This window comes from Adiantum capillus-veneris, chromosome 26 (assembly GCF_014529385.1).
Source record: "Adiantum capillus-veneris isolate H3 chromosome 26, ASM1452938v2, whole genome shotgun sequence".
Taxonomy (NCBI): domain Eukaryota; kingdom Viridiplantae; phylum Streptophyta; class Polypodiopsida; order Polypodiales; family Pteridaceae; genus Adiantum; species Adiantum capillus-veneris.
The window spans coordinates 139,471,587-139,480,369 of NC_140956.1; the positions used below are offsets into that span (position 1 = coordinate 139,471,587).

Genomic DNA, 8,783 nt, shown 5'->3' on the forward strand with positions numbered 1-8,783 from the left:
TCCAGAGATGAGAGCAAAATTAAAGCCATTGCAGAATTGCCACCACCTACAAACTATAAAGGAGTTCAAAGGTTCATGGGCCATGTTGGTTATTACCGACGGTTTATTTTAAACTTTGCCGAGATAGCTCATCCTTTGTACAAGCTTCTTATTGAGTTTCAATGGACTACGGAGTGTGACCATGCTTATGAGTCATTGAAAAAGACCTTGACTAGCGCTCCTATTCTACGAGTGCCCGATTGGAATGTAATTTTTCATGTGCATATTGATGCATCGAACTTTGCTATTGGGTGTGTTCTAGCTCAACCACGAGAACATAAACTGGACTACCCCATTAGCTTTGCAAGTCGTCAGTTGAATGATGCCGAAAGAAACTACACCACTACAGAGCGAGAAGGTTTAGGTATGATTTATGCAGTGAAGAAATTTTGCTACTACCTTCTGGCCAACAAGTTTGTGTTCTATGTTGATCATCAAGCCTTGTTGTATCTAGTAAATAAACCTTGTTTCACGGGAAGAATTACAAGATGGTTGTTAATTCTCCTTGAGTTTGATTTTACCATTGTGGTGAGACCTGGTAAAAGACATGTCATGGCTGATCATTTGTCTCGCATACCCAATGGTGAAGCCCCTGCTGGAGTCGATGATGAATTGCCTGATACTTCTCTATTCCTAGTCGAAACCATACCTGAATGGAGTGAGAATATTGTGAACTTTCTAGTTAATGGTTTTCCACCCAAAGAGCTTCGTAAGGACATAGCTCGAAAACTGTTAAAAGAATGTGAACCTTACTCTCTCATTGCAGGAACTCTCTACAGGCTAGGGAAGGATGATATTCTTAGACGTTGTCCCCGTGAGGATGAGTATTTATACATACTGCAAGAAGCACACATGGGTATAGCCGGAGGACATTTCTCAGGGGAACTAACAGCTAGAAAGGTGTTGCAATGAGGCTATTGGTGGCCAACCTTATTTAGGGATGCATCACTTTTTGCAAAAGGATGTGATGAATGCCAACGTTACAAGATCACACAACAAAAGGATAGGATGCCCTTACATCCTGTTAAAGTGACTCAACCATTTGAAAAATGGGGTTTAGACTTTGTAGGCCCAATTAGTCCGGCAACTCGTAGCACTCAATCTCGATATATTATCGTTGCCACTGACTATGTGACAAAGTGGGCGGATACCAGGGCGACACGTAAAGCCGATGCAAGGTCAACTGCCAAGTTTCTCTTTGAGAACATTGTTACAAGATTTGGTTGTCCCTTTGAGATTGTGAGTGACAATGGTACTCATTTTATAAATGGAGTAATAAAAGAACCACTACCAACTTTATGATAGCTCACCATAAATCCAGACCTTATTATCCACAAGCAAATAGCCAATCTGAGAGCACCAATAAGACCTTAATCTCTATCTTAACCAAAACGGTGGAAGCTCATCGCAAAGATTGGGATTTAAAGCTTACATCAGCTCTATGGGCTTATTGTACTGCGTATAAATTTGCCATTAACTGCACACCATTCAAGATGGTGTATGGCCAAGAAGCGGTTATACCATGGGAGTTTGTCGTTCCCAGTCTTCGAGTAGCTTCTCAAGAAGGTTGGGATGGTAACCCCTTAGTTGAGCGATTATATATCCTTGAAAGGCTAGATGAAGAGAGGCAATTAGCTGTGCAAAATGCACTTGTGGAGAAAGATAGGAGGAAGAAATGGTTTGACCGTCATCTAAAGAACAAAGATATCAATGTTGGTGATAAAGTCCTTATGTATGGAGTGCGTAACGAGAAGAAAAAGTTGAAGTATGCGGGAAAAGGACCATATAGAGTATGTGAGATCACCCCACAAGGAACCATTCATGTGGAGACTCTTGATGGAGTTGAAACCATTGAATTCCTCAATGGGAGAAAATTTAAAAGATACTATGATCCTTTAAGCCAAGAGGAGTTGCGTGCCATCCATACAAAAAAGGCAGCCAAGGCACAAATAGAATTGAAGAAGATACAAGCTCAAGCTGAGGCTAAGGAGCGACAACAACGTATAAGACGAAAACGAGAGGCTAACCTTGGAGTCACACATGCATTCCACTTTGAAATCGACGAGGATTGGTTGGACTCTGACACACCTCTACGATACCCTATTGAGCTAAATAGCACCTATGGAAAAGTGTTATATAACGCCTTATCGGACACGGGTGCTAAATATAATCTGCTATCATATGGGGTGTGGTGTCAGTTAGGGAAGCCACCTCTATCTGAGAGTATTATCCAAGTCAAGGGTGTCAATAGGAAAAAAACTACGGTTTTTGAAATGTGGCACACTTCTGTTAGTTATGACAATGGGGTTGTAGCTCAAGACTTTTTGGTCATGCCTGTTGGAACTATGGAGGGTAATATAAACCTAGGATGCACGTGGATGATAGCCACCAAATGCACTATTGATTGGGGGACTGGGGGTGTCACAATGCAAAAACCAACTCTTATCCCTACCACTCAAGCCATAGTCCCTGAGATTTTGCCTAAGGAAATAAAAACCAAGACATTGCATGTCCAAGAGGTTGAACCATACGTCCCCATAGCCCAACTCTCTAGAGCTTCAGCTGATGTAGTTGAAAGAAAGCTTGAGACACACAAGAACCATCCTAATATAACAAAGAAAACATACAAGTGGGTCCCTAAAGATTCTTTAGTAACCATGGCTGATGCTAAAAAATGGAAGCCTCGTAAGAAACGTCCCCCTCACTCCACGAAATGTAAAGAAACATTGCGTTGGATTCCTAAACGACTATTGGAAGCCCAAGGATACTATGAAGGAAATGATCAAATCTGGGTGCCCAAACGTAAATTGTACTCTTACCTGTCACCGGGCCCATGTGAGCTCAATCCTGTGGCTCCAAAACAAATTGAAGATCATGGAAAGGATAAAATCACAGAATGCGATACACCTGCTCCAGAGCTAGTTTGGGTACCAAAGAAAGAACGATTTGTTCCACCTAGCTCAGGAACAAGGAAAGCAAATGAAGCTTCTAGCTCTTCATGTAGTTCCTGTACAAAAATAGAAGCTTCGATACAACCTCCACCTACCATTGTACATATCCATACAAGCAAGAGAGAGTTTACACCTCCCGTTGTAAGTTCACCACCTACAACGATGTTGCAAATAAAATCATGGGAGAGTACCTTACCACCCTTGCAACTAGATGAAATGCATACAGCGGTCGAAAACTATTGGTTAAAGTCTTCACCTATAACAACTTGGAACAACTGGTTTCAAAGGGTGACAACATCATTTCAAACGGTATGATCTACCCAAGGAAGGGGGGAGTGTTTGTTGACATCCATCATTCACTTGATTCCTTCTCAACCTTTCTCCCTGACCTCTTGATCTCTAATCTTAGGGAATGTATATATAAAGCCTTATACTCACAAAAACAAGATAAAAAGGTAAAAGAGCAAGAGCGACTAGCAACAAGAGAGCACCCTATCAGATCCTACACATAAGTCTAAATTCACCATGTCACATCAAGCAACACACAAAAACAACTCATGTTTTAAAGACCTAACCAAATCTATTTGTATTCTCAGAGATGGCTAGTTCACCAGAGGCATACGCTTCTATTTTTGATGAAAGGTACCCTTTTTCTTTTTCTCAAGTATTTCACATCTGCTACCCTGTACTTTCTTGCGAATGGGATTTGGTAGAGAGACTTGCACGTGAGCGAAATTTTGAGGAGTTAGAATGGTTGATACGTTTATGGATAACTAGTGATCCCTACCCAGTAGCGAATGTTTCTCCGGTAGCACATGCTTATTCTTTTGCACAGGATGAGTATCCACGCATCGCGAGGTTCTTGATTAACACGCTTGCGCAAGAGGATGATGAAGAAGAAATAATAGAGACCGAGGAAGACTATGGCCTCACGGAAAATGATTTCGTTTATCTAGATGATCAGGATAGAGGCCTAGCCTTAGGGTGGCCACCCGGTTTATATAATATCCTCTTTCCTTGATTCTAAAAGGGATGACAGATAGGTAGATTAGGGGTCTGGATTGTGTTTTGAGTTTGTTTTCTAAGAGTTTTAATTTTTTCACACTGACATGCCTCCTAGAGGTATAGTGCTTGTTTTTTGGATGTGTTAGGTAGGACTTATATGGATCTCCATCCACATGGCTGAGGACATCTGCTTCGACGAAATGAGAAACCCCATACCTCCAGGTGTACTACTTTCCATGATTCATATTGGGGGATATGTATAATTGCTAATAATGATTTTTCATGGTTTGTTTGAGTGCAATAGTTATGTTTGTTATCTGCCATTATAGATGTATAAATTTGTCTTTGCTTAAGTTGATGGAACTAGAGTTTAATCTTATGGATGAGCCTTGAGATTAGGAGACCGTGACTTTAGGTTAACTCATTTACTTGACCACTAGTCCTAGCTGATAAAATTATCTGAGTATTGAGACCTTAGGAATGTTTAAGGTATAGAGAAGCTTGCTCACTTAAACAACAAAAACACTAGTGAGAATACAAAGGAAATGGAAGCAAAAAACATAAGTGCCACAAATGAAAAATCTAATCCTGGAAGAGAAATCCTGGCTTGATTTGATACTTCACTCACATGTATTGTCTATGGTACTAGAGCCCTAGAGGTTCCCAGTGTGGGCGCTTTTCCTTGAGAAGCAAAAAGCCCCGGACATACAAATAAGCACACACGTCAAATGATTGTGAACCAAAGTAAAAAAGAGAAAAAGAAAAAAATGAATGACATTTAAAAGACTTCCATCGAGCTTACAGTTAACATTTCAAGCTTTTGTTTGCAGTTGTGAGAGCTAGTTGGCTAATCAAAGCTGAAAAGCACAATTAGGGAATCTTGAATTTAGATAATCTTCTTAGCTTAGCTAGTACTAGAGTAGTTGTTTTAACCTTAGTCATAGCTAAGTAATTGATAGACTCACCCATAAGCACAACTCTTGATTAATTAATTTACTCAAAGTGTGATTTATTTGTCCTTAATGGCAGTCTAACATCTCATAAATCTTGCATTTACTCATTTCCACATGTACCTTACATTCCCCTCATGATTTATGGAAATATAATTCCGCTTGCTGAAACAGTGACTTTGCCTTGCAGATTCAAATCCAGATACTCTACAACATGGATATAACAAGCTTCAACTCAATAGCTTCCGAGGACGGAATCTACATCAGGAAGGGGGGCATGTTAACCCTCACGGCTCACCGACATCCTATTACCTACAACAGACGTTGTAACATACGGCAGACATTGTATTATTTATTTGGTAGAGTCAGGTACCGGGCTCGTCGGTCCAATAGGAAAAGGGTAAGAGTGATCCCCGATGAGAGGCGCACTCTAACTGGAACATTCAAGGGATTAGTTGGCTAAGAATGGGCGCCCAAGTGTGAATGGGGAGAGCTCATATAAAAGTCAACTAAACCTAAAATTCACTCATTCACTCATTTGTGCAATAGAAGAGTGCTCTTGCTCCATCTCCATCTCCATCTTCTTCTTCTTCACCTCCTTGTGTGTGTGTGTGTGTGTGTGTGTGTGTGTGAGAGAGAGAGAGAGAGAGAGAGAGAGAGAGAGAGAGAGAGAGAGAGAGAGCATTGCGACGGTGAGGCGGTTGAGCGTGGCATAGTGGGGTCTCCTTCTTCTTCGCGGCGAGAAATCCTCCACGAAGCAAGCGTAGAGCGGTGAGTGACACACCATCGCCTTCTTTGAGCTTACTAGTTTAGGCTTGTTGTGTGCTTGGAGCCATTTGTGTCTCACACACGGTGTATCGGCAAGTTCCTTGCATTGACACGTGCGACATACGCGCACAATAAGGGTTAGGGTATTTTTATTGTGGCTGATGTGTATGGGACAAGAGTGGATTCTCCAGTTAATGGTTTCAGATTGAAAAAGTTTGTTGGTAAACCACCTCATTTAGATTGGCCTACAACAGCAGTTGTTCAAGTAGATGAGTTCATGCATGAAGCAGTGTGCAAAGATATTGATACTCAGAAGGAGGATATTGAGGAGGATATTCAAGTCTTGGAAAATCATGTGCAGTGTGGTGGAGATGTCGAAATTCGTAGTATGTCTGATTTTCGGATCGGATTGTTGAAGGTCGGATATTCTTTTACTGCAGTTTTTCAAAATTTTATTGAAAAGTGTGATGATTGTCCACTAAGCTCTATTTTTAATGAGTGCCTTGAAAAGAGTAAGGTGCAGCTAATTGACGTTTCTAGCGCGCGAGTTGAGATTCTAATTTGCCTATTTCCTTCCTCATCGCGTTTCCTCTTCACACACTGTGTACGGGCTGGTTCTCTTCCCTTGGGCCAGTCTACTCTTCAGCCCTCTACTCTCTTTCATCATTCTCTTGCATGCATGATGGGCAAACCAAAAGGGGAACCTGCTGCCCAACCAACGTTTGATGAAGAAGAGCCAAGCAGTAAGTGGCCAAAGAGAAAGCAAGTGTCCACAAGGATAGATGTGAGCACTCCTGAGCCTGAAGACCAACCTTCTGGAGAAGAAGAGCTCAAAAGTCCGCCGGCAATGACACCTATCAAGTTGTATCAAACCTTGATGGCGCCCTATGTGGATTTCAGAGTAGACCTTCACTGTTCTGTAGAGGTACATTCACTGTGGTTAAATAAGATAGGTTTATTTGATTTTGCTGTTTTGCCATGGCAAGAGTGGAAAGGAAATATGTATGCTAAGTCTCAAGTGGAGATTGTCAGAAGACAAAGGGTATGCTGTCTACGAATGTAGCTTTGAGTCCTCAGTTGATTTCTGAGGTATTTAAACTTCCAATCAATGGAACTTCTCAGATTCCTAAGTGCTCTGATTTCTTGTTGAAGAAGGAGTTTGGAGCCAGAGAGGGTGGAAGAAATTATTACATGTTGAAGAATGTCAAAACTATTAGAAGAGAGCAGCTAAACTGGTATCTGGAGAAAATCTGTTTCCTAGTCAAATTTGATTATATGTCCAATGGAAATTTTGCTCCTCTCTATTTTGCCGAGCAAGGAGGAAGTATTAATTGGGATTATCTAGTTTATGAGAGGATCAATGGGGAGATTAATATTTCTGACAGGAGGAAAGCTTCTACAAACAGTAGGTTGTGTGCCTACTTGGCAGCCTTGTTTTCTTATATTCAAAAGTTGGACAGTGGTGATGTTTCTTTGACTACTTTAGGCAGGGCAGAAGGGTATACACAGCCACACCCTAATATTCGTGGGGTGCAAGTACCTGCAGAGCTACTTAATGATCTGGTGAAGGCAGAGACTTATGTGTTCATGATTAAAGCATGTTACAATCACAGTGAAGCTCTCAAAAGTGTGCATACTCCTGAAGTTGTGCACTCTTTGAAGGACACGGATATTTCAGAAAAGAAGTCTGATACAGTGCCATCAAATTAGGTCAATCTTGGTAAGGCTTTCACTTTGTTCAAGAAAAGAAAAGCAGAGGTGGAACCTATAGTTAAACAACTGAATTTTGATGAGTTGTCTTCTCCAAAGAATTTCAAGCCACCAGATGCTCGAATGGCAGAAAATATGCTTTTAGGTGTCACAGAGTTTATTCATCAACAACAGCAGAATATGGAAATACTGTTACAATATGTGGGCGATTCTAGTGTTTCAAAAATACTGTTGCATGATCAAAATGTCAATGGTAATGCCTTGCAGAAAGAGTTGGAGAATGTTAGAGTTACACACCAAAAGGAAATTCAAGATCTGATGGTGGAACATCAAAATGAGTTAGCCAAGCAAAAGATTTCTTTTCCAATGTTTAAGGACTAGACAGTGGAGTTGGAAACAAAAGTACAATTAGAATTGCAGCAGTTGGCCATTGTCAATAAAGAGTTGCAGGTGGAGAATCAGATTTTGAATCAGAGAATTAAACCTTTGGAGCAGTTGGAGAAACAGGTGTTGGGAGAAGAGGAAGTAGATGTCAATGGTGTTCTTATGTCTGAAGGGGACATGTCAGTCCTTAGGCAACATTTGGAAACTGGTATGCAAGAAGTACGGGCAACATTCAAAGAAGAGATGAGTTCCCTTATCAAGCATCCTTATGAGAAGATCATATCAGGGTTTGTCAGTAACCATGAAGCTGATTTACTAAAGGAGATGGAACGGTTAAAGAAAGACAGAGATTTGTACAAAAAACAGGTTCAAGATTACAAAGGAAAGAATATTGCAAAATCTACATTTGCTGAGAAGAAGATATCAGTGGATTCAATTTCAATGGATATGGGTACTGGTGAAGGTTTGTTTGCAATTCAGAGATGAGAAGAGCAGGAGATTACTAATTTGCCAGATGATGAAGTAGTTGTTGGTGTTACTGTTGGATCACTGACAGTTGCTGAACCTATTGTGCTTGTTCCAGATTACTTGTCAGATTTTGATGTAGTTCCCAATGAACCCAATGTCTGAAATGTTGTAATCATGGCATTTTCTTTTTGACTTGGTCTTTACTGATCAAGGGATATGTGGATCCGAGTCGGATTTTGTCAAATCCACCACCGGGGCGTGCCATGTGTTGAAGGGAAAATACAAAGTCGGATATCGGATGTATTGTCTGATTGTTAGTAGCTAGTCGGATATTGTAAGCCTGATCGGATATTGTTAGTGTATGCCAAGAATCAGGCAGTTATAACTGAATTCAGGGCGCAACTTTACATTTGGGAATGGGAAACTTTGAGGGACAGGATTGTACCAAGTCTTGTTTTGGAGAACTTGTATTGGGGATTTTCTTGATATACAATCTCTGATGTTTGCC

The 8,783-nt window shown here is 40.8% G+C and overlaps 1 pseudogene; it reads left to right on the forward strand.

Moving 5' to 3' along the window:
- The first annotated feature begins 7,546 nt into the window (after window positions 1–7,546).
- Window positions 7,547–8,437, forward strand: LOC147424275 (uncharacterized; annotated as a pseudogene).
- The last annotated feature ends 346 nt before the right edge of the window (window positions 8,438–8,783 follow it).